At 36.9% G+C, this 12,317-nt stretch overlaps 1 pseudogene; it reads left to right on the forward strand.

Moving 5' to 3' along the window:
* The first annotated feature begins 11,256 nt into the window (after positions 1–11,256).
* Positions 11,257–12,110, forward strand: LOC147006108 (large ribosomal subunit protein eL8 pseudogene; annotated as a pseudogene).
* The last annotated feature ends 207 nt before the right edge of the window (positions 12,111–12,317 follow it).

A 12,317-nucleotide genomic window follows, 5' to 3' on the forward strand; every position in this document is an offset into this window, starting at 1 on the left:
AAGGAACATTTTATATGGTACATGATAGGTTATGCTACAAAAATCTACCTAGGTATAGCTTTATTTAATGAGACTATTGTTAAGAATGTTGCCTAAACAACATGTCATAACATTAGAATTCAGTAATGTGTTTTTAAGCAAGTTATACAGCACTAATTAATAACAAAATTAATTGAAATAAATAAAACTTAGTTACAGTTTTATTTCTCCTTTGAAAGTAATAAAAAAAAACATGAGAACTATTGATCTAATCTCTCAAATCACTAAAGTTCAAATGAGAAGGTGTATGTTACTGTAGAATCTATAGGAAGAACCGAAATTATAGGTGCATAATATCAAGATTGTCCACAAATAGCAAAACTCAATGAAATCAGTTATTTGATAAATGAAAAATATAAGAATTGACCCCAACATAAAGGAAATATGAATTGACTTATAATTAAGGTGGTTGAATTATTAACAAAATTTTTAATCTAATATAGTTCAATTGTACAAATTACTTTAAAAACAATGAACATATATCCGTTAAAAATTGTTCCAAACCACAAAACTTAGAAATCCAGTTTCAATTTTTTTCCATAAGGTCATCATTGCCTTGCTAGTAATATATACGAAATACCTAAATGCAAAAATAGTAAAAATTACCATCACTTTGTATACACATGTAAAAATCGTCAGCAGAATAATCATATCTGTATGTTGAAGCACATAAAATGTGAGTATAGAACTGGTCACAGAACTATGACCAAGTGGGTATTTTTTTTCCATGAGATAAAATTTGGTTTGGTATACAAAACTAGTCAGTGTGAAAAAGATGATCACTGAAAACCAAATGATACTCTCAACTGAAAGTGCTAATGCTTTTGACAAAAAAAAAGAAAAAAAAAACTAACAGAATTTTCATGATTAAAAAAACAAAAAAAACAAAACAAACAAACAAACAAACAAACAAAAACATGGCCATCCAGTGACAGACTCAACTTGAGGGCCATCCCATGCATAGGCACCAAATCCAAACACTATTACTGATGTCATGTTGTACTTGTGGACAGGAGCCTAGTATGGCCTCCTTTCAGAGGCTCTACCAGCATCTGACTGAGACAGATGCAGTTACTTAAGAGCCAACCATTGGACTGAGGTCGGGGACCCCTATGAAAAGGTAGGGGAAAGACTGAAGAAGCTGAAGGAGGTTGCAACCCCATAGGAGACAACTGTAAGCCAAATTCCTATGACAAACTATGCCAGATTCCTATGATCTCTAAGAAACTAAAACACCCACCAAAGAGCATACATGGTTTGATCCATGGCCCCAGCTACATCTATACACACACACACACACACACACACACACACACACACACACACACACACTCATACACACACACACACACACACACACACACACACACTCATACACACACACACACACACACACACACACACACACACACACACACCAGAAGACTCTTTTGTTTGGTTTCAGTGGGTAAGGATGTGCTTACTCCTATAGAAATTTGATGCCTCAGGGAGGGTGATGTAATGGAGTGAGGTGAAAGAAGATGTATGGATGGGGAAGCACCCTCTCAGAAGCAAGCGGGAGGGAGGATAGGCTGAAGAATTTATGGAGAGGGGACCAGGAAGGGAGCAGCATTTGGATTGTCAATAAAATAATAAATAAAATTATAATAAAATGAAGTAGTAATAAAAGGAAATTTGTTTAACATGATCAAAGATATTTATGGAATAACATACAGCTATCACAACGTATAGCACTGAAAGATTAAAAGCTTTCCACATTTATGATTAAGAATGAGCAAATGCGTCCAGTGCTGCTTCTAGATCAAGGATTCAGGGGAAAAAAGAAACTCAAGTTCTCTAGAATAGAGAGAAAGAATTAAAATCATCTATGTATAAAATTGATTTTTCCTTGTATATTGAAAACTTTAAAGAAAGAAAAGCTAAAACTATAGAACCTTTATTTTAAAATATTAACCGAAGTTTATAGTATCACATGATCTCTTTTTAATATACAACAACTATTTCTGTTTCTATATTCTAACAGTGAACAAATCCATTAAACATGTCATCAAAATAGAACCAAAGTCATCTTACAGACTGCTAAAATAAACTACCTTTAGAAAAATTGAATACCTAAATAATAATTTGCAACACAATCCACTTTTGTCAACTGAAGTAGTGAAGACAGAATGCCTTCCATATAGTTTTGCAGATTATGTGCATTTTCTGTCAGTTTTTCTCAAGCAGTTCAAAAACATATGAAAATATATAGATTGTATAATAATAATAAGCAGAGTATTATTAAAGAAACATTATTAATGGGATGGTAAGATGGCTCAGTAGTTAAGTGTATCTTCTAGTTCTGCAGACTTAAATTTTGCATACCATGCTTGAGAGTCCTTTTAAATACAGCACCAGGTGATCTGACACCTGCTTCTACACACCATGTGCACCTGAATTCACATGAATATACCTATGCATAACTACACCCACATATACTTTAAATGATAACTGAGGGGTCATAGTTCTGATTTCAAAATTTATTACAAAGTACATCAATCTTGATAGCCTTATATGAAAAAATGCATAGTTATGTGGAATTGCACAGAAACCTAGAAATATAGTTGTCTACTTTTATAAGATTCATTTTAATTTTGAACTATGTGTCTATGTTTGCTTGTGTATAGGCATATGTACTTGAGTGCAGGTATCTATGGAGTCCAGAAAACTTCAGATACTGTGGGGAGCACTTCCTGAGTTATCTTTGACTGACGTTGTGCTTATGATTAATCATGAATGAGTCTGTCAATATCTATCTTTGTTTTTAAATAAGATATGCATTATACCCTGACAAGTTCTTCTGCTTATGCATACGTCCTTGAAAGACTGTCCTAGGCCCTGGAAAATGCTCTTAGTCAAACACAGATACTGTGTACAATAAACTTACTGAGTAAGGATTTGTGGTCATTTTTTATCTTCCTGGAATTGGTCATGCTTTGTGTTGTTGCATTTAAAAGACATTGAGAAAATATACTTGCTCACTAGCATGGTATTCACCATCAGCTCTTCCATACTTGTCTCTTGCATCTTCTTTTTGCCTTTCCTATAGTCATCCTCATTACCCTGTTTGTGGTTCCCACTTTCACTGACCAACTGGATCCAACAAGATTCTCTGAAGCTAGTGCTACAGGTATTTCTGAACTGGCTTTATGCGTGAGGGGAGCTACATTCATGTATTTGTAGACCAGGCTGGCCTCAAACTCAGAAATCTGGCTGCCTCTGACTACCAAGTACTGCGATTAAAGGCATGAGCCACCACTGCCAAGCTAATGTTAAAGTTTTTGTAGCAGCTACTAAAAAAAATTGGGACTAAACCTTGTATTTTTAATAAGTTGTAGGCTTTATGCCTATCTAAGAGTTGAAACATATGTATGATATTATAGAATTTTAAAATTCGTGACAATATTTAAAGATTTTTCTTTATGGATAGTTTGACCATATAAACAAGCTGTAATATAAATCTCCATTCATGCCATATGAAAAGATGGCATAATGAATCATAAGGACTTTACACCTAACAAGATTTACTGGTTATTCATAGGTGAAGTTCTGGCTAGAGAATCTATGTCTCAGCCAGTTTAGGGCTGCTCCCATGTAGAGAGATCAGCAAATTATGTTACCTATCCTGTTGATTCTTGAATTTTTTTCTTCCTGTCTGCAAACAAGATCTTCAGGTGCTATTCCTCTATCATATCTGAACCTTATTAATTTGAAAGGAGTCCAGCACTTATTTTAAATATCCTGTTACCACAAATACAGACAAAAGATCATGTCTTTGGTCCAGAAATTTGAAGTCATTAAAAGTATAGATTGATTCCCTCTAGCAGCCCCTTTTTGTATTTAGGTCTGCTCTATTTGACCTCTCTCATAGATGATTTGCAATAAAGGGATGACCAGAAAACTTGCAACCACTTTCACTTTGATAATTAAAACAATTAAAATGATTTAAAACAGTTATTAAAATTCATTGAGATATAATTTGTCTGTATAGCAGGGGTATAAAGGAATAAATGGATCTGTTCTGAAGATTAGGATGACCTAGAACTCTCAAGAAACCAATCTGTCCTTGTCTTTGTTATCCAGGTATTGAAACCAAATGCCTATGTTTATTTATTTATTTATTTATTTACTCTCAAAAACATTTATATCAATTCTCATTTCTTTCTCCTTTCTTTAGAGATGAATATCTGTGTATAAATATGCCTATTCCCCTTTCTCTTTATATAAATTAAATATCCTTCTGTATATTCAACTTCATTACAATTCCCTTCTATTTCCTGTATAAGCATATTGTCAAACCATCATGTATGTGTGATGTGCTAGGCCAAGCAGTCCCAGTTTTTCTGTGGAAGCCCATGTGCATTATAGAGTCTGGTAGCTCACAGTAGCCTTGAGATCTTAATTTATCTTACTTTTATAACTTTCTGATTGTGGGCGGCATGCAGCCTTGCTCTCTGCATTCAGGGATATTGCCTGCTTTATTGAGTAGCAGAGGCTATTAGCATCTACAGGCAGCAGAAAGCAACACCTTGGAAGGACTTAGGAACCCCCCCCAGTTTGTTGTTCATGGGCTTTTCCATTTGGTGAGCAATCATATGGGGGGGGGCATAGCTATAATTTTTAGCTCTTGTTTCAACCTGGAAAATTACCCTTTGGAATCATACCCCACTCCATGCTGTTTGCGGAATAAATCTACTTGCTAAGAAACAAATCCCTGACCTTCCTAGTCTAAAGGGACAGATATATTTTTTATTTGGGAACCTAAAATTAATTTTGTTAAAAGTGAATTTTTGTCCCACATTGGGGGCAAATGTATTGTGTAAAATAGTTAATGTCAATCAGAGACTTCTGTCCCTTCTTAGATCATCCAGTTCTGGGGGGGCGAGGCGGGGAGAAACAGAAGTTTTATTCTTATAATAAGCCTTAAAAAGCACTAGAGAAGTGCAGACCTATACCCAAGAATGAAAAGACAGTGAAGTGAGAGGCCACAGCCACAGGTGTGAGATCCTTCCCCAACATTCAAGGCCATGTGAGGGAAAACAATTAGCACAACAGTTGGGGAAGAGAGGATGTTGTTTGCTCATGCTTGCCCTTATTCCAGTGTCAAGTACACTCCAATTCCTGGAATCTATCTGGGCTCACATCCTTACATTTGATAGTCTACTGAATCCGTGAAGCACTCAAAATTTTGCCCATTTTAGTGATGAGAAGATTATGGTTTGGAGAGAATATGGAGATTGCTCATTGCCACAGATATGATGTGAATTAACAACTGATATTCTCTTCTAGTTCTTAGAGTCAGATGTGCTAAGATTGAGTCATCTGGTCCCCTTTCTCTTGTTAGTGAAGTACAGCAACAGTTAATAAACCTCACGAAAAAGTGAGGGCCATCTCAGGTCAAGGGAGGATTTTTTTGTTCTGTAAGCTGATTCATTCCATTAACAGACAAGAAGGGAAAAAAGTAAGAGATATTTGGGAAGAATTGCTTTGAAATGCTCTCTTCAGGACACAATATGACTTTTGAACACATAAAGTCATAGTACCTTGGGTTGAATGCTTAAGACCAAGCCAAAATGATCAGCCAACAGTGGCATGTTTTCTTTGGAGATTTGACTACTGGCGGGTTGCCCATGTCCCCAGATGATGGCCCTGTACCCATACATTAGACTCATGGAATTAATAACAACAGTAATAATGAAGAGGACATGAAATCCAGAGGTAAATATGCAGAGGAGATCCAGTGATCATGGATAAATTAGTGGTGAGTATATATGATCAAAATACATTATAAAAAATGTATGAGATTTTATAATAATATTAACAGTAAAGATGATGATAAATATTTACTGTGAGTGAGAAGTCAATAGTGATCAAGTACTCCTCCATTCCTACACCAGGCTCTCATTTACCAAAGGTTGCCTGAATCTTACAACAAGTTAAAGTTAGCCTTGAACTTCTAATTCTTTTGTCTCTTCCTCACAAGTGCTGGGGTTGTAGGTATTTACATCCATATCTAGCTTATGGGGTGTTTGAGATGGAACCCAGGGATTCAAATCTGCAAAGCAAGCCTTCTACAAGCAGCCATGTTCCAGCATCTTTCTGATTCTACCTATAGCTGGTGATTCCTGAGCAAGACATGGATGATAAACAGGATGATTTCATCTGAAACCATAGAGAAATAAGTCTCTGTTGGATAGAAATAGAGACTGACTGATGGATTCTATAAGTGAACAAAGGTCAAATATTCTACCTGACCTAATTTTTTTTTCAGATTTTCTTCATTTATTCTCCCATGTAATAGCGCTTTGTATTGAAATTTAATTCTGAAATTCATCTGAACATTGCTGATCACTATCCTCTGGTCTGGTTTCTCTTTCTGCTAGGAGCTTCATACATGTTCACATATTAAAGCTGGTGTTTCAATGTAATATTTCTGCTACAATTTAAAATTATTTAAAAGTGATTAGTTTGAACAAAGTGACAAAGTTATTTTAAAATATCCTACATTAGTTTCAATACATTATAGAATAGATTAAGAGGTTATACATTTGACCTGGGAGATGATTCAGTTTCTAAGGTGCTTGGTTTAGGAAAGATTCCATCTATTAATATGCCTTTTCTGTTATTAGTAAACAAATATAATAAATACTAGTTATTAGCACACCCTTTTGAGCAAATTTCTGCAGAACTACAAAGACATACTCCTTTTTAGTGATGCTTTATAGACTAACAGATGATTTCTTAAATGTTAATGATGATCTTATAAGAACTCCTAAAATTATATCAGTTTTTATTAAGCTCTTTCATAGTAGGACTGCTACTAGGTCCTTTCTTATAGTCAAAACTGCAATGAGAACTGTGCCAAATTTAATATCACTTCTGATAGTACACAGGCACTCTACTTCTAATAGCACATTCTAAAAGGTTGTAAAATCATTAACCAAAGGTCTTTAAAAAGGGAACTAAAGATTTACCATAGGTGCTAGGACAAAAGATTAAATATTGACTGGGTTTATCTGTACAAAACCTCACTAATAACTTAATTAATTTTTTAACTCTTCACAAACCTATGGGGCTGTGACAGGTGATGAATGTTTAGGCAGATATTTACTCCTAATGGATATGCATGTAAACATTCTCTGTTGTAAACTTCTTATTTGATTTATGATTTGAATATATGTATAAACTTGTGATGAAAATTTTGCCATGTGATCATGTATAAGTGCTGAGGACAAAGAGAAGAGATAGAACTGAGTTGATGAGAACTTTTTTAAACTGTACACTTTTAGTCAGAGCTGAACACAACTTTTTAGAACAGAACTGAGGATAATTTTTTAGTCAGGACACAAGAGAACTTTTTAGACAGAACTGAACTCAAGAAGAACTTAGAAGCATAGGCATATCATTGGGGAAATAAAAACAGTGAGAGTAAGAGCAGTATTGTGACATCATAGTGGAAGAAGAGACCAAGATTAGAAGGAGAATGCAGAGTAGAAATTTAGAAACTAAGGTAACATAAAAAACTACTAGAACAATATGCAGAATACAGAGAGAAAGAGGGAAAAAAGCTGCATAGAAAGCAGAAGGAGAAAGCAGACATCTCCTTACCATGGGACAGAACAGTCCTCTGTTAATAAAAAGGCAAGCTTAGTCTTATGAAGAGAAAAAAGCTTCCTTATCACAAACTTTCTTTTTATTTAGCAAAACAAGGATAGATTTTTTCCTCTGTGCAATGATTGGGACTCATTTTTCATGCAGAATGAATGAGTTCTTTGTGCACTAGTACTTGATCTTTTGCTCCAAATGCATATGTAAGTATCGATGTATATGTGTAAGTATGTAATTTGAGAATGTGTGCAAGGTAGACCAAACTGGTTTGAATAGAAATGTATAAATATGCATGTGTGAATCTCTATATGGATTTATGTGGTTTTATTCATATTTGCATATGTAAAAGTTTTTCCTTCTACTGGTTCAATAGAAGTTTATTTATGCCAAGTTTCCTCTTAGCCTGACAAGCAAGAGGTATCTGGATAAAAGGGAAAAGGCTCTAGCAATTAATCCTTTACTTAATACCCTGCTGTTTTAGGATGAAGTGCTAATGTCAGATACTGCAGTTTCTAGTCTCATGGGAACACAGAAGGCAGGTCAGCTATAGTAGCAAAGTAACGTCAAAAAGTAAACTTAGTATTATTATACACTAGCCCTAAATACCTCTTGAGACAAAGTCTTACACTCCACCAATGCTCTTATCCCTCTGCTGAAACAATGAGAACTGAGAACAAGAAAGAAGACCTGAAGGGACTGGCTCCTTGGCATTACTTATGGCACCTTGAACAGTGACTCTTTGAGGTAAGCCCCCAAAATTCTTTGTGTGTCTCTGAAAGGCTAGGTGTCTCATATATGGTCTAGTTAACCCTCTGAGTAGTGAAAATCAGTTGGGGACAGTCAAGTAATATGAATCTGTGTGGCCTGAAATAAGACAAATTCTGCTTGAGAGAAAGCATTCCCCACCTAAGCAGAAGACAAAGTCCCCCACCTCCTCCAATCTGAAGGAAGGCACCCTATCGTTGCTAAGTACAAAGCTCTAGAATTACATCTGTGTGCTCAGCCTGAAGGAAGGCTTTGAGTAGGTTATTGACAAATGCATAGCCACTTGACACTCCTAGTGGAAGTTTTATTGGCTAATATTAAGCACTGGCCTGCTATGTGATACTGACATTGTAACTTTAAATACTTTGTAGGTAACAGAGGAGATTTCATCAACTACTGTTAACAACTGACTTGAATCAGGATAGACCAAAGTGAATCTATAGACAGAGAATTCTTTACAGATGTTATTAAGCATAATTTTAAAAGATATTAAGGCTAACACTAGCCTTCTTACTGACTTTCTTCAGTTTATACAGTAAGTCACTAGTGTCCAGAAAGGGAGAATTTTATGTGTGGATACATAGGAGAAAGTAGGGTTAGATATTAAAAACTGGTTTACAGAGAATGGAGGATTAGGCATGCCCCTTACAGTGTTGGCTATTTGGAATGTGCTTAGGAAGGCATTGGTGAATGACACATACACACACACACACACACACACACACACACACACACACACACACACAATAAATAAATAAATAAATAAACAAATAAATAAATAAATAAATAAATAAATAAATAAATAAATAAAAACAAAAACAAAAAAACATATGTGCTGAGATTTGCCTCCTTATAAGGAGACTCCATTTCTTCAGCCTCACTTAGTCGCTCAGGATCTAAGAACAGTGTTTACTCCTGTTAAAAAGAAAAGGCTGAGCTCAGGAGAGGGTAGTGATGAATCAGAAGAGAAAAAAATCAACCTCAGAGGAGGAACCTGATGCAGAGAAGAAATTAAACTATCATAAACATAAGCGGCCTATCATACAGCATTTAAATATAAGTCATTCCACAAGACCCCTGAAAAACATAAAAGAAAATAAAGGGGCTATCAGATCTGCTGCTGCTCATTTACTCCAAGCTCAGCTACTGGATAAGTCATTATTCTGTTTCCCAGTAATTATGGAGAATAAGGAAGAGGATAAGGATCCCTGATGGGAACCCCTAATATTTATATAGCTTAGGACTTTTCATGATTGATTTGAAATAGCCAGAGCCTGGGTAATTATCAGGAGATATTGGGCCAACATGTTTGCTGCCTGGCAGATGTAAAAGCAAGACGAAAACTGATAATCCAACAATTGGAGTTGGTAGAAACAATACCTAAGTTCAAAGAAGTCATCAATGAAGATTTTTCTAAGAAGTTACTTTTAGTTTAATCTCCTGGTTTTGCATCATCATTGCAGTATGTGAGTGTGACATGTTGGACTATTCTGTGCCAGGTCATGGGATTGAGTAAAAGAATGAAGCTTGATATTTTCATGTGCCACATGTAAGTAAATGTGGAAAACATTTTAAAAAGCTCAGTAGGTAAAGTGTTTGCTAGGCAAGCATGATGATGTGATTTCAATGCTTTTAGCTGAGGGTGGTTGCTGAGGCGTGTAATAACAGCAGTATGGAGTTGGATACTGACAGATACCAGGTACTCATTGGCCAGTGAACAGAGCCTAACTTGGAACTTCAGGTCAGTGAGATGTGATGTCTCAAAAAACAATGTGGGCAACATCCTGAGAAACCTTGGCTTTGCTACAGCCTCCAGGTCCACACAGACAAACACACACACAAAGACAAAAGAAAAAGAAAGGAACATTTTCAGATAAAAACAGCAAACTCATGGACATAAATGAAACTAAAGGAGCAATATAACCCAATGGTTAACTCTCTAAGATGTTTACAACTCACTTGTGTTCCCTTGCTTCACTGTAGTAAGATGCTGTGTTACTGAAGGGATCTATGTTTTACAGAGCTCAGTGCTTTCCCTTTCTGAAGAATGCAAGCAATTATTTACTTTTTTATGCAATTCAGTAACTTGAATATTGTCTTCAGCAAACGGTTCACTATATAAATCCACTAATCTATCAAGTTCTTGAAATAAGAAGAGTTACAAAATACTTTTCATGTGTGCTAAATACATGTGTCTGACTTCTGGTTCAACTTCTGGTAAAACTCAGGTGTAAAACTTTTTATCTCATGCCTGGAGGTATAGATCAGTTGGATAAAAGCTTGCCTATCATTCATAAAGTTGTGGATTAAATTCCCAACATTGCAATAACCAGATCTGTGGGAGTCCACCTCTAATCTCTGCATCCAGGAAGTGGAGGAAGGAAGATCAGAAGTCCAAGGTCATCCTCAGCTTTCTGAGGCCAGTTTGGGAAGCATGAGGCCCTATAGCAAAGGAAGAAAAAAACAAAACAAAAACAAACAACAACAAAAACTAAAACAAACAACAACAACAAACAGTGAAAAATCAGGCTGAAAAGATTGTCCAGAAGGTAAAGGGGTCTGCTCTGAGTCTGATTTAAAGTTAAATCTCAGAGACACACTAGGTAGTCTAAATGGCACCTAGGTTAGTTGTCCTCTAAGTTCCATGTATCATGGAACACACACACACACACACACACACACACATACACACACACTATATAAGAAATGTTAGTGAAAAATTAAAAATATTTTTATATTGGAAATTTAGATGTCAAAAATGAATACATCACTGTGATCTAAAAGAACTTTTGAGTCTCCAGCAGCCGAGCAAGATGCCCAAAGGGAAGAAGGCCAAGGGGAAGAAGGTGGCCCCAGCCCCCGCCATCGTCAAGAAGCAGGAGGCCAAGAAGGTGGTCAACCCTCTGTTCGAGAAGAGGCCCAAGAACTTCGGCATTGGACAGGACATCCAGCCCAAACGAGATTTAACGCGCTTCGTCAAATGGCCCCGCTACATCAGGCTGCAGCAGCAAAGAGCCATCCTCTACAAGCGGCTCAAAGTCCCTCCTGCCATTAACCAGTTTACCCAGGCGCTGGACAGGCAGACAGCTACTCAGCTGCTTAAGCTTGCCCACAAGTACAGGCAAGAGACAAAGCAAGAGAAGAAGCAAAGGCTACTGGCCGAGAAGAAAGCTGCTGGCAAAGGCGACGTCCCAACTAAGAGACCACCTGTCCTCCGAGCAGGAGTCAATACAGTCACCACCTTGGTGGAGAACAAGAAGGCTCAGCTGGTGGTGATTGCCCATGATGTAGACCCCATTGAGCTGGTGGTTTTCCTACCTGCCCTGTGTCGAAAGATGGGGGTGCCCTACTGCATCATCAAGGGAAAGGCCAGGCTGGGGCACCTGGTCCACAGGAAGACATGCACCACTGTTGCCTTCACACAGGTTAACTTGGAAGACAAGGGTGCTCTGGCTAAGCTGGTGGAAGCTATTAGGACCAATTATAATGACAGATATGACGAGATCCGTCGCCACTGGGGAGGCAACGTCCTGGGTCCTAAGTCTGTGGCTCGCATTGCCAAGCTGGAAAAAGCAAAGGCTAAAGAACTCGCCACTAAATTGGGTTAAATGTACACTAAATTTTCTGTACCTAAATATAATTACAAAACTAAAAAAAAAAAAAAAAGAAAAAAAAGAACTTTTGAGTGGCAGGATGAATGTGGATATTGAAAGTAGTCCCTGAATGCCTAATCCTAGAGCCAGTATACACACGTGCAAGTCAGAGAACAGCTTGAGGCAGTAAATTCTTTCCTTCCACCAGGAGATCTGAGGGAGCTGAAGGCAGGTTGGCAGCACATGCCACTATTTGTTGAACTATTTCTTCAG

This window comes from Mus caroli, unplaced genomic scaffold (assembly GCF_978045245.1).
Source record: "Mus caroli unplaced genomic scaffold, Mus_caroli_1 scaffold_1, whole genome shotgun sequence".
Taxonomy (NCBI): Eukaryota; Metazoa; Chordata; class Mammalia; order Rodentia; family Muridae; genus Mus; species Mus caroli.